This window comes from Pseudonaja textilis, chromosome Z (assembly GCF_049901715.1).
Source record: "Pseudonaja textilis isolate UNSWEBS1 chromosome Z, rPseTex1.2, whole genome shotgun sequence".
NCBI classification, from domain to species: domain Eukaryota; kingdom Metazoa; phylum Chordata; class Lepidosauria; order Squamata; family Elapidae; genus Pseudonaja; species Pseudonaja textilis.
This window is the reverse complement of record NC_142008.1, coordinates 112178803-112193887: the sequence shown is the minus strand read 5'-3', so window position 1 is coordinate 112193887 and position 15085 is coordinate 112178803. Positions and strand designations below refer to the sequence as shown.

Sequence of the window (15085 nt, the reverse complement as noted above, 5' to 3'; positions counted from 1 at the left end):
GGCAACACTTACGCCAAATTGGAGACGCTTGCATCGGAAGGCACCCCTGTGAGTGACGATGGTCTGAAGTTCTGCTGTTTGGTTGTCAACAGGGAACTGTTGATATGCTTGAGACATGTCCAATTTAGCAAAAATATTGCCCGGTTCGAATGTGTGCAATAAGTGCTGAATGACGAGCACGGGATAGGCGCTAACTTGTAAATATTTATTGATTGTTGTCTTGTAGTCCGAGCAAATTCTCAGGCTACCATCTTTTTTGAGGGTGTGACAATGGGCGTCTCCCACTTGGCGAAATCTGTTGGCTCAATGACCCCTTGTTTTAGTAGTTTATCCAATTCAGCGTCTAGTTTTGGTCTAATAGCAAATGGAACTCTCCGTGGTTTTAATCTGATTGGGACTGCCTGGGGGTCAACGGTGAGACGAGATGGGGTTCCATTATAACACCCCAGCTCCTCGCTGAACACATCTGCATAGTCAGCGAATAAGGAGTCAGTGTCTGAGGTTGAGACAGCATGGACTCCTGTTAACCCTAGGCCGAGGTGGGGAAACCAATCGAGCCCCAATAAGGTGGGTAGATTGCCGTTAACTACCACTAGAGGTAGGTGGCCTTTAAAAGCTCTAAAACTGACAAAGAACTTGCCTCTGCCGATCACGGGAATGGCCTTCCCCTGGTAGTCCTTCAGACCGAACTGGCATCTCTGAAGCCGGGTAGTAGATAGGCTGGGGTGGAGTCTCTTGAGGGTGTTCCACGAGATTATTGAGAGCGCTGACCCTGTGTCAACCTCCATGTGGCACGGTTTACCTTCTAGGGAAACGGAGAGAGAAATTTTACTAACAGAGTGGCAAGTGCGCCTGGCAAGGCGGTGCGTGCGACAGTTTAATACTTGCCTCTGTGGTCCCGAGTGCGAGGACGGGGGTCTTTGTGCAGTGCTTTGGGGGCTTGGCAGACTCTGCAATGTGCCCCCTCTTATGGCAGTTGTTGCAAACGGCTCCTTTAAACTTGCAGGTGGCCCTTTGATGTGATCCCCACAGGCTAGGCACAGGGTGATGTGCTTGGGTGGACAGTGTATTCTTGTTTGGCCCCTACCTGCGACCGTCTGTCATTGGTGAGGCGATGGACAACGTTCTCATCGTTGTGGCCTTCCTCCGCTTCCACCTCTTCGGAATGGACTGGGAACGCTGCTAGCTTGGCGCTTGGGCCCTGAATTTCGGTGGCTGAGTTCGTAGCTAGCTCGGCTGCTAGGGCCTCCTCTACCGCTTGCTGCGAGGTTGAGGTCTTTTTAGCTAGCAGTCGCCTCTGTAGGTTGAGATCCTTGACCCCACAAACCAATTGATCGAGGAACATGTCCTCCAGGTATGTTCCAAACCCGCAGTGCAGGGCTGCTGTTCTGAGGCGGCCATATATTGGTTGATGGTCTCCTTGCTAGATTGCTTCCTCATTCGGAACGTGAACCTCCTGGCGATTTGTGAAGGCCTGGGAGCGTAGTGGTTTGTGAGGATCTCAAGCAACTCGGACCATGGGCGTTTTTGATTCTCTCGGCGCCACGAGTGCTGCAGCGGTATAAAAGCGGTGGCTCCATGCGTAGATTAGGAAATAGGATTTTTCGATGCTCTCCCGCATCCGACAGGCCGACCGCATCGATGTAATGATTGAAAGCGGTTCTTATACGATTCCCACTTCTCTTCATCTGGTTTAAACGCCGGGAATACTGGATTGGAACTCATGGTAATGGAGCGGCTGGGCTACCTTCGGAAGAAATCTCTCTGGGACTACAAGCGCTCGTGAGTTACTAGTGATATCAGCTCTGGAGAGGTTTTTCGCTACCCTCTCTTTCTCTCTCTCTGGGTTACCACGTTGGCTGCTAGCCGTTGGAGGTGTCTTGATTTGCGCCAAAAAAGTGGGCGTTAGTGACTCTCTACAGCGCTGTGCTGTGATTCCTACTGGCTCGAAATTCAAATGACACCCGTTTGAATTTCGCGCCAAATGCAGAGCGGCTGCGGCTCGCAGCGCTTCACTTTCCCCGTAGCGAGGCTAACAAGCGGCTACAGGCGCTTCTAACTATTTGACTCAGACCGCTTTCTCTGGCTGCGGATCTGCGTTTGCTCTTTTTGATCGCTCGTTTCGCTAGCTGACCGCTCTCTCTGGCTGCGGATCAGCGTTTCCCTTGTTGCCAGCCGATCGCTCTCTCTGGGCTGTAGATCGGTGGCTAGTGACTCAGCGGTTGCAAGGTGCTTCTGGTAGCCATCCCATCCTCGTCGCCAGTGTTAAGTTTGAGCAATGAGAGGCTGAACCAGAGCATGAGTGCAACAGTACTTTATTTACAAATAAAGGGCTGACCGTGCTTGCCAAGCCTGGAACTGGCTCGCAGCAATCAGCAGTCAGTTGGACCCCGCAGCCTGCTTTTATAGCTGGCTGCTGGGGAGAACTGACCAATGGGAATGGGGGAATAACGCCCACACAAGTGAGTGGACCTGAGTGAGAACTCCTTGAGTCCTCAGGACATAACAAAAACCATATTTTTGTGACTGTCTGTAAGGTCTTTTCTTCTTCCAAACTATCGTCGGCAGTGCTTTTCTTTATCTCTGCTTCGGAGGCCTCGGCCTTAGTTTTCTTAGAGGTGATCTATCTTTGATTAAGCCAAATGTACAAAGGATTCCAATTGCTATAATAGGTTGAAGATTCTTTATTTTTTAACGCTTGGGTTAGTTTGTCCATTTCGGCGCATTGTAAAATTTTCTGAATAACCACAAGTTCAGTGGGGATAGAGGGTAGTTTCCAGCACTGGGCAAATGCCAGTCTGGCCGCGGTTAAGATATGGATTGTAATATACTTCGATTTTTTGGATATTTGTTTATCAAAAATTCCTAGAAGAAAGGACTCTGGTTTGTACTCAATTTGTTCCATGGTTATTTCCTCTAGCCAGTGCCTAATTTTTTGCCAGTACTTCTGGGTTTTCTTTCATGACCACCACATGTGGAAGAAGGTACCTTCTATATTTTGACATTTCCAACATTTGGGGCTCGTGTTGGGGTGCATCTTCGCCAATCTCGAAGGGGGCAGGTGCCATCTATAAAACATTTTATATGAGTTTCCTTTATAAGCTGCTGATTTCATGATCTTAATGTTCCTGTTCCAGATCTTTTCCCATTCTGCTAGGGTAATGCTCCGACCCACGTTTCTGCTCCATGCAATCATATTTCCTTTGACAATTTCTTGTTCTAGTTCTGTTTCTAATAAATGTTTGTAAAATTTAGATATTTTTTTTTACTCGGTCCTAATAAAATTTTGTCTAAAGTCTGTAATTTATTGTAGATTCCAAATTCCTTAATGTCTTGTTTGTATCTACTATGAATTTGAAGGTACACCCACTGATCAATTATAAATCCTCGCTCTTGTAATTCTTGTCATGTTTTCAGCTTTCCTTGTGGGTCTAATAAATTTTCGTACTTAATCATTTTGGTTATGTCCAAATTATTAGGGTGTACTATCGCTTCCATTGGAGATAGCCAAATCGGTATTTTTAGATAAAGTTTTTTACGTACTTTTTTCCAATTAGTTAATAAAGAGTCCCCGATAAGATGCCTATGGAAATATGATTGCCTGGATTTCCCAGTTTCCCACAGAAAGGCATGCCATCCTTTCTGCATATCGTGACCTTCTAATATTAGTGTTCTTTTGTTGGTTAGATTCACCCAATCCTTTATCCATAGTAGGGTGGCTGCCGTATGATATATTTCCCAGTTTGGCAGGGCTAATGTCTCCTTTCAAAACCACCAAAACTAAAACAAAAAGCAAAGGAGATGAGGACCATTTTGTTTGGTATCATTTTGGATCTCACAAAGTTTCGTTAAATTAATTAAATTGAGCTTGCTGGGATGTATAGATTCACTTAATCCCTTAAATAAATTTCTCCTCAAAGTCCATGTCTTCTAGAATTTTAAACATAAAGACCCAATGTAAATTGCCAACGATTTTCTCTTCATCTACAAATTTTAATGTTGCTTATTTATTATTATGGTACTGTATTCAATAGCATCAAAGACAATTCTCACATTTTACTTTCTTGTAAGCCCAAATCCATATTGATTTTCATGACTAATGATCTGTATTAAATCAATATTGTAGTAAAAAGTTTATAGTCATTATTTAATTATGAAATCATCTTATAATATACTATCAGAACGGGATATTTTACCTAAAACTTTTTTTCAGATCACAATCTAGACTGAATCTATAATTCAGTCTCTCCTGGATCCAGGAAAGTCCTATTAGACAAAGTACTTTGAAATCCAAGCCTAGAGAGCACTCACCAGGGCATGTCCAATTGGCCATGTTCCTAGTAGAAATCAGTGAAAGAACTTTTAAATGTAAATTTAAGTCCTAAAAAATATTTTGAAATAAACAGTAAGAGGATGGATAGAATGTTAATTTGGAAAGTGAAACATACTAAACAGATCCAGGTAGAATTGAAATTATATTTCTGAATTAATTATAAGAATCCAACGCAGGGGGAAAATATTTTGTTTTGCTTTCTTACAAACAAAAGTATAGGATGAGTCTTTGAAAGTTATATGCTAGAGGGAACCAGAAAACACTAATGTTTGCAATTAAAGGAGAAGAATATTTAAATTTGGCTTAAGAATACAAGATGAAAGAAAATATTTAAACATTCAAGATATTGAAGGATATTTAATTAAAAGGTTAATTTTATGTCTGCCTGCCTCTTTAGATTCTTTTCCATGATATCTTTCACTTCCCTCCACATGTGGCTTTGTATTCATTGCAGACAATAAATATTTCTTCACTTCTCTGGTCCAATATAACTCTTTAAAATTATTTTGTACACCCAATGTTATTAGTTCCTCAGTGGGAAAGGATATCAATATCAATGGATTATTCTTGCAATGAACCAGTGTGATCTCAAACTTCTTACAGTCCTTATGATATCAACATTACCTCCTTATTCCTTTCATTCTATTTCCTAGAGCTGTCTATTAGTCTTCATTCAAAATAAAAAGACAATGAATCCTTTACTTACATACCACCAGAGTAATAAACTTAAGTTTCCTGTCAGGAATCTTTCCTTATTTTGGATAAATCTTTTCCTAGCTCTGTATTATTCCAGAATTAAGAAGAACACCAGCTCTGTTATCTGCTAATGTTTATTCTAACCATAAACCTTAGACAATCATAATCTGATGAGGCGAATTGATACAATTCATTTATTATCACTGGAAGGGCTGTTTTTTTCCTACTGATTTCATAAAAGCTGTTTTTATCTCTTTATTCCTCAAGCTATAAATGATGGGTTTAGGTTTGGGGTCACTACTGTATAGAGCAGAGCAATGATCCTGTCACTGTCCTCAGAATTTGCCCAGTTTGATCGAATGTAAATAAAAATGATAGTTACATAGAAAATGCAGACAACAGTGAGATGTGAGGAACAAGTGGAAAATGCTTTGTGCCTATTCTTGGCCACTGACATCAGGAGAATAGTGGAGATGATGAGGAGGTAAGAATAGAGCAGGAAGAGTATCAAGTCAGCTAACACTGTTAATGAAGAAATTATCATTTCTATTTTGTAGGTATTGGTAGATGCCAGCCTCAGAACAGGAATAAGGTCACAGAAGAAATGGCTGATTCTATCTGACTCATAGAAGGGAAAGGTGAAGATTAAAACAGAGAGCCACAAAACCACAAAAACACCCCAATCCCATGAGGCAGCAGCAAACTTAGCACATTCTCTGTAGTTTATGATATATGGGTATTGCAAGGGTTTGCAAATGGCAACATAACAGTCATATGCCATGACACAAAGAAGACAACAGTCAGTAACACCAAAGAGAAGGAAGAAATACATCTGACATCCACAGCCCCAAAACAATATAATCTGGTTTTCTGATAATAGGTTCAGTAACATCTTTGGGCTGATGATGAGATATAGCCAATTTCCAAAAAGGACAAGTTCCAGAAGAAGAAATACATTGGGGTATGAAGTGTGGGACCGACAATGATAAGGATCAAAACAAGATTGTTCCCTTTCAAGGCCATGAAGTAAAATATTAGCATGAAGGAAAACAGCAGTTCTTGCCTAGTCTTGAAATCTGAAAAGCCCAACAAGACAATTTCAGTGAGACATGAGTGGTTGTCTGTTTTCTTGGTATCATCCATGTTGAAACTTGGCAACAAAAGAGAAATGTTAAATATAGAATTAAAAAATTATTTGCAATTAACAAATAGGCTTCACACACTACTGACATACATTTTGTACGTTTATTCAGAAGTAGTTAATTTTAATCAAATATTTAGAAACAGGGCAGGAGTTCAATTTTAATTTAGTATCCTATGCATTTTGCATTTGTATCATGTTAGTCAACCATTTCTCAGAACTGATTTGTGAATATTTTTAATATTTAGAATCTATTTATGGCCCTCTTATTTGTTTGTTTACTATTTCAAGGAGCCTATGCCTTGTAAGAATTCAATGAATTCAATAATATTCATAATTTACCCTGAAATTCTGACCACTCCCAGGTAACTGGGAGTTTGCAGTTCTAAGAAAAATTATTTAAGATGAAATTAGTTCATCTTATTTCTCACTAAATATCATTTGTTTCTATTGCTTATCATCAATGATCATCTATTCATGTTAAATAAAGAATGTCCCTTTTCCTCTAAAGAGGATATCAAAATGTTCATAGATTTCACACATCATCTCTCCTATAATAAAACAATTAAAGGCTAACATAAGTTGAAAATAAAATTCTCATAACATTCCATGCAACATCATTTAAATATTAAGTTACAGATTTAATTACAGATACAAGTTAACTGTCTTCAATATGCACAAGATCAGAAATCCAACAACCAAGCATGACCCTTGATAAATTATGAAATATTGATCTTACTTTTTTTGATGATGTCAAATTGATAAGGTGTTTCTTCTTATAAAAAAATAAAAGTATTCATTGGCGATTTGAGTTTTTCAAGATTCGTCTGCCATATCTAAGACTTTATGTAATCTCTCCTCTGAAATATATATGAAATTATATATATATATATATTCTTAAGTTTTCGCGGGTACTTACATGTATGGCATTCAGCTTTGTTTGGGTATTTTCCCAGGTCATTGTAGTTGTGCTTTTAAAGTTGTAGCAACGTTTTGGCAGAATCTCATCTGGAATACAGAAGGAATACAGGAATACAGAAGCCTGATGATGGCAGATGAGATTCTGCCGAAACGTTGCTAGGGACCACTTCTTTAACAACATCACAAGACACAAGCCCAGGAATTCATTTTGTGGATTTGGTAAATGAATGCTAGGGGGCAACCTAGAAACTGGATATTTTCATATTCAATTTCCACAATTCTGTTACCATTTTCTATGTTTGCTTGTCTTATAGGAATTGGAGAGCTAGTTAGGTGTAGTTTATTTTCATTTTATTTTTGCTGACTACAATTACAGAGGCTGCACTTGGACAGAGAAGCTTTCAGAGTGTGGTTGACAATTCCTTTTCTGAGAGGGGTCTTTCATGTTTATTATGCTTCTTCCTTGGGGGCTTTGTTAGGCAATTTTTTAAACATACACTTCAAAACCTAGGAAGCCTGATCCTGAAACTGAAAACAAATTCCTGATTGGAAGAAATTTATTATTATTAACAATCTCTTCTTTCAGAGGCACCATAAATCTTCCCCATCCATCTGCTCTTTTGCCACAAATCTGCAGTGTACAGCCAAGGGACTCCTTGCAACACTGTGGAACATCTGGAAGGAAGCAGCTTCAGCATCTCAGCCCCCTGCATGAATACAAAGTGCAATGGGTTTCCCCTCTTCCAACCTTTCCACTTTAGGAAGCCAAACCAAAAAGAGGCTGCGTCCAATGAGAAGGCAGAGCAGGAGTGCATGGTTACTTGTCCTGTGCTATGGATTGACTGAGAACAAGTATCATTTAGCAAATTGCCCAGGAAAAGGGTGCCCTAGAGGAGGACTGCCAGTTCATTGGTGGGGGAGAAACACTGGCAGAAGACTAGCTGATGATAAATGCCCATGATGGCTGCAGTGGAAGCAGCAGTGGGATCCTATCTGTTCCACTACCAGTTTGTTGATCATGCACGTGCAGCTTTTTACACACTGCTGTTAACTGGAGCAGGGTTTGATATAGTGTTCCCAATTTTACTATTTGTTGCCTGTTTGACAGGAACGCAGTAATCCACTTATGAAGGCATCTGGAAATGCCGTAAGAATTTAGTTTTAACAGTAGTACCACTGAATCATGTACCACTGAATCAAAGGCTTTGCAGAAGTCTATGTAAATTGTCTATGTAAGTAGAATACTCCATATGTTTTTGCAGTGTAAGAGTTGAAGATTGCAGGACAATTTTTTTCCTGAAACCAAATTGTTTTTTGGAGAGTAGGTTGTTTGACCCTAAGTGGAGAGTGATGAATTGGTTAATGATCAATTCCATGACTTTGCATGTGACACAACTCAATGAGATTGGTCTGTAGTTTTCAACCAGGTTGGGGTCACCTTTTTTGAAGATAGGGATGATCATAGCTAAGGACCATAGGTTCAGTAAGGAGCTGGTTCTGAATGATATCTCATATATAATGCTTAGAGATTCCACTATGGCAGAGGGGAGCTTTTTAAAGAAATATGCACATAATCCATTGGGGCCAATAGATAAGGATGGTTTTAGGTTACATAGTGCCTCTTCTATGTTATCTTCTGTAAAGTCAATATGTAGTAAGTAGATCAGTAGAGTTACTTGTGGTACAACTAGAAAATGTGGGGCATGAGCCATTGCTATTTACAAAAACTGAACTGAAGAATGTGTTGAAGAGGTTGGCCTTAATGGTTTCATCATTGCAGTCTTTCCCATTTGGTCCTTTTAGGGGTGGAATAGTTCTTGAGTCTTTAAGTATGGTGTTTACAAAATTGTGGAAGGCATGGGTGGATTTTGTACATAGGAAGTTTTCCTCTTGCTTGCAGTGGTAATTGGTGCATTCTGCCTTTATCTGTCAACATAAGGTGTTGTATTGTTTTTTAAAGTTTGCTACATATCTAGTTTGGTTTTTATGTCATAGCAATCTTTTTTTATTGAAGTTTCCTTATTGTTATGGATAATTTGTTTTTTTGTTTTTGTTTTGGAGGGTTACTAATGGTACATATAGTTTAATGACTCTTTCAAGTTCAAACAAGAATGCATTATAATGGTCTTCTGTAGTATTACAGCTAGAGAACACAATGTATCAATCAAGAGATGATAGGTCGGCATCTATGAGATCATAGTTGGCTTTTTTGAAGTTGTATTTTGGGGATCCATCATTATGTTCCTCTTTGTGAGGATGTAAATTGAGACAAAAATCAATCATACTGTGGTCACTGTTTGAAAAGGGTTCTTGTATTTGTAGGCCATATATTGAGTTTGAGCTGTTTCAGAAGATGAGGTTGAAGCAGTTGTTGGGTCTAGTGTCGTTAGTTACTAATTGATCCAGTTCCAGTGTAGTAACGGCATTTTACAGGGTTGTATATATGGGTTCAGATGTACATTCATTTAGGGTCCAATTTATAAGAGGTAAATTGAGGTCACCAAGGAAAATAAGAGGGTGTAGGCAAGAGGCAGCCCACGTTAGCAGTGAAGTTAGCTTGTTTACATGAATTATGTCATAATCAGGGGCTCTGTAGAATAGTAAGAAGCGGATTGTGGTATTTGAGGACAGTTCACAGACGATGGTCTCTGGAAGAGCAAGTTCCTGTGTAATTTGAATCTTTTTTGGATTTAGGTTTTTTTTTGTAGAAGATAGCAACTCCACCTCCTCTACGGATTTCATGATCTGACCAATAAATGTGATATTCTCTGACTGTGGTAATGAAGTCTGGAAAAGATGCACTTAACCACATCTCACCGGCAAATATAATGTCGAATGTGGTTATGCCTAATAAGATGAGGAATTCATGCATTTTGTTTGTGAGACTTCTTGGGTTGAGTAGTTTGCATTTTACATATGCAGCAGTGGGTCTGGAGGAAATAAGGGGCATGCATGCCTAATGTTGGATGTTGAGGTGATGGTTAATGGGATGTAAGTTGAAGGTCTTGCTTTTGATACATTCTGTGCACTAGTCAATGTATAGGTTAGTATTTCCTTGTTCATGGAGACTTTTGAGCTCAGCGTAATTCACAGGATCGTATATATTGCTGTAAAGTTAGGTCTGGCTGAGAACGGAGGTTCTTATGGTTGGTGTCACTTGGTGAGCGAGTTTATAATGTAAATGAATTTTTGTTTGCTTGATTCATTTTTGCAAATGACCCTGCAGAAGCGTGAGGCCACCGAGCCATCACTGCTTTTGAACTCTGGACCGATGTGCGAAATATCAAGTATTCCATCAGAGGAGATGGTTGATGCTTGATAGTCACTAATGATGTTGTGGACATTTTGGATGTCATCATTGTTATTGTTCTCTAGACCAAATAAGATGGTGTTTGGATGCTTCCATTCACGCTCAACAGCTTCTTTGATGAGAATTAGGATATCATCATTTATTGGATTTGTTGTTTTTTGTGGGTTGGATTGCGGTTGTTGGGTAGAGATGTGGTTTGTAGCTATTGGATGTTCATTTTTTTTGTGTTGCATCTTTTTTCTCAAGGTTAGTTAATCTTGCTTTTATTGTGTCCAGGGATTTTACTATGGTGTCAAGGGATGTTATTTATGTTTCTATGGTATCAATTCTATCAAACAGGGCAATATATTTGTCCAGTTTGGGTTTGTATGGTAGGCAGAAATATGGAAATGCATGGTTGGATGATTCTAGGAATTGAATCATTTGTTTGGGTAATCCTAAACAGCCTTGGTGAGCATAATTGTCACATAGGGAACATTTGGTGGAATTTTCATTATCCTTTAGAGTATCTTTACATATAAGGCATGTGCCAGAGTATTGTGGTTCATTGGTGGGGATTTCTTTCTCTTTGGGTTGTTGTTTGGCATTGGATTTTTTTCCTGGCATGGAAAGTTCGTTGAGATGGTATGTTGATAAAATTGCTCAATCAAATATCTCCACATCTTTTTATATTGTGGCAACCAAAATTGGATGCAATATTCCTAATATGCTCTTTTTAAAATTTGAAACAAAAGAAACTGGGGAAATGGGACACTTAATTTTGATAAGGATGTGAAAAGTTAGGGTATATATACCTGATAAAATAAACACATCCAACCTGTATGCTCTTCATGTGAAAGAATTCTAATTTTTTTATGAACAGACATTGCCTCTTTCCATCTGTAATGAGAAACGTCCTTTGGGCTACAGTAAGGTAAAAATAGAAGGGACATTGTCCTGCTGCTATGACTGTAGACAATGTCCAGAGGGAAGATAACTTACCAAATGGGTAAGCAAAGGAATATATTGAATATATGGATAATTTAATAATAAATGAGGTTGAATTTTTAATCAGTATTATGGTGATTGAAAATTGTGAGCTATCTAATAGGTTATATAGATCAGTGAACTACTTGTTTATAATTCAAAGAGATATTTCATGCTTCAAGGTTCCAAGTAATATGTCCTATTCAATAAGAAGGTCTGGACATAATGTCTATTGATATTCTCAGTCATCCAAAGTACTTCTTATCCCAAGGCTGCTTTTTCAAAAAACAACTGAACTTACTTTCTTTTTTCCTTGAACACATTTTACTTCTCATCCAAGAAGCTTCTTCAGTCCTGACTGACTGGCTTCACACAGAACTGAAGAAGATTCTTGGATGAGAAGCAAAATGTCTTCAAGGAAAAGCAAAGTAAGTCCAGATGCTTTTTGAAACAGCACTTTTGGGAAATATTTAATACTATAACCAACCAATTCATTTAAATAGTATAATCTCTCATCAGGATCAATAAATTTCTTTGATTTGCATAAGGTATATATATAAGGCTTATATACCATGTTTCTCCAACAATATGGCCCCCAGCAATAGGTAGGCCCAGCATGATTTCTAGGCATGAGGTGAAATTAAGCCCCGCCCAAAAAATTTAGGCCTATTTAAACCATTCATTTCCCCGCCATTTCTCGTATCATTCATTAGAACTATACAAGGTGAAGATAAATGGCGGGGGGAGGGCAGGGGAAGAAAACTTGCCTTTGTCATGCCCCTGGTGGAGATTGATTCTGCGGACAGAGGAGGAACAGCCAACGGGGAGTGGGAGTGTGGCTCCAGAGGTGGTGGAGGAGGTTGGGGAAGGGCAGAGGCTGGCTGAGCAATCAGAGGAAAATCCAGGCCCACCCCCTATCAATCTAGGTCATGCAGGGAGGAGAGGATCAGGGAAAACTGAGGTCTACTCAGGAGGAGATTACCATGATCCTCCTCATGGCTTCCAGCTGGGAGCTATGTATATAAGTTTGTAAGTGCGTAGTCAGAATTGCTGGAGTGAAAGTTTAGTGTTTACTTTGAAAGAGGTTTATTTTTGCTGGCATTCTTCCCATGGACTCTCTGGTTATTTTCCTGGAATGTATGATTAGTTATCTTGGATTGCTTTGAAACTCTCATCAATGCAGTTTGTTTTAGTTTTCTTTTTGCTTCAATATTTACTTTAAAGCAATCCAAGATAACTTGTGACTTTAAACTGTGCCTAATAAAACAGTGAAGTTAAGTTGAAGGCCTTACTGGACTTTAATGTATGTTTTGGGTTTTGGGTTATTTTGAGAGAGTACAGGTCATCACAGCCTTTTGGAGGACCCTGCAGGTACCTAGGCTAAAATACCCTGATCTACTAACGATAGAACATCGGCCGATGGAAGCTCTGCAAAGGCAGAGTCACCAGTGACTTCTACCAGCCAGTAGAAAGGGCCTCGGGGTGAGTGCCCATGTGCACTCCTCTCATCACGAAGCCATTTCTATTGGCCGAAAGAAGCTCCCCAGAGGCAGAGTCACCAGCTGCTTCTACCAGCTGGTGACTCTTGCAGCATCCCCAAAGTCATGAAAGGCCAGGAAAGGAGATGCATGTCTCAATGTGAGTGATATTGAGTTGGCCACGCCCAGCCAATAACATGGCCACCAATCCATGTCCACCCAGTCACATGACCACTAAGCAACAGCCACAGAACTGGTTGTTAAAAAATTTGAATCCCACCCCTGGATCCCCTCTAAGATATGCTCCCCAGGACATTTGATTTTCTGGTCTTTTAAGGGCCTTCCAGGAGGATGTCTTGATTGGGGGAAGCCACATCTTGAGAGCAAGAAAGATCTCCAAGATAAGGCCAGGGCAGAAAGTGCTTTCCTGCTAGGTCCCACTTAACAAAATGCACAGGCTTAGGGGATATGGGATCAGTAAATCCTTCTAAAGCTTACAGTACCACATTATAAGGTAGATCCTGTATTTAACAAAGGAGATAACACTATGACATCAACAGACATGTTTCTTTTTCTTTCTAATTGTATTTTGCTTTCTTCGTGGATATAACCTCCCATTGCACCATTTTCTACTTTGGGTATTAATTTCAAAGGTTCATAGCAGTGTTGCAGTGAGTACTGAGATGTGGTAAACATGTTTCCTTCTGATACTCTTCAAAGACAGTACTTTTGGAAAATATAATAGTACTGATTACTAATTAGTATAGTCAGTGTCCCTTCTACTCTATCTCTCAAGGGAATTTCAGTATTTTGTCAATTTCATTGACAAAATTATGACCCCAAGATTAAGACATGACATAGCATTAACATCTGCTCAGAAATATAAAGAACTGCCTGCATGGAGAAAAAGAAGGATTTGTGTTTGATCTATGATACATCATTGTCTTAATTCCAGATAACCTTCATTGTATTATCTTCAGCAACGTAAATGAGTGCCCAACCCATGGCTTTGGTTGAATGGTAACATAGCAGTTGCTCTTTAATGTCTATAATGACTATATATTACACTGAATTGGTTATGATCAGGACCTTAGTTTTATCTTTTTTTCCTACCCTGTTAATTTCTCCTATTTACAATTGCAAGCTCAGTAGTCCTCTTCCAGTCATTCACAAGTATTATCAGTCTGGAGACTTAATCATTGCTGCAATTATTTTTCAAGTCTTCTTTGTTTCAAATGAGATCACTTTCCAAAGCCTTCCTTCTCATGAAGTACTTGATCGGTACATGTAAGTATCCCCCTGTTACTACTCCTCCAGCTCCTCTTCTTATTTTCTTTATTTCTACCTATACTGTATTATCTATGTTCCATTTTTCTGTTGAAATATTTCAGTTGCTAGTGGTCAGTATGCTAATCCAGTGTCCATGATTAGCCATTTTTAATTCCATAACTGGGAGAAAATCAGCTTCTTCAATCACTGGAGGTTAAATTGAGATAAATCAACTTTCTAGAACACCAAAAAGATTGAAAAATTCAAAACTTGGAGATCTCCTCAGTATAATCCCAAGCTTCTTCACATTTCATCTCAAAAAAAATTAAAACAATAAGCCCTCTGATATGTTTAAGAAACTTTTCTAGTTTTTACAATTCTATGGTGGAAAAATGGAACTGACTTCCTGCTCTTAGAAAAATTTGGGCAAAATATAGAGAAACCTGAAATCAAATACTACCTTAGCATCCAAATTCCTTCTGGAAGAGATATTTCATCATGAATTTAAAATATTAAGTACAGAAGAAGAATCTTAAATACAGAAGAAACAAGGTACAATTGCTTTCTCGGGTCAATTTTAGCTTACTGCTCCACCCTATCTATGATTCCCTATCATATAATCAAATTATGACTTTCCAGATATTTGTTTTTGTGTGTAAGTATATATGTATGCATGTACAAACACACATATATGCACACACTAAGTATGTACGTATTGTGTATATGTGTCTGTATGACAGACAGTAGATATCTTCAGACAGTAGATACTTTAAATGTGTGTGTGTATAAATGTATATACACACACACACATATTTAAAATATTTCCTGTTCGAATCTAAAGCAGAAGTATATTCATTCAGTTTATAATTCTCACTGAAGGTTCCTCACTAATAATTACCAACACACTTTGGCTCTGGCATTTGCTGTAAAGGACATCAATGAAAATTCTGGGAAATTCTTGTGGAAAGTCC

General features: G+C 39.0%; 1 pseudogene; it reads right to left on the bottom strand.

Annotated features, from left to right (window-relative positions):
* Positions 1-5229: 5229 nt before the first annotated feature.
* LOC113451903 (olfactory receptor 10A2-like) lies at positions 5230-6172 on the bottom strand (annotated as a pseudogene).
* Positions 6173-15085: the final 8913 nt, after the last annotated feature.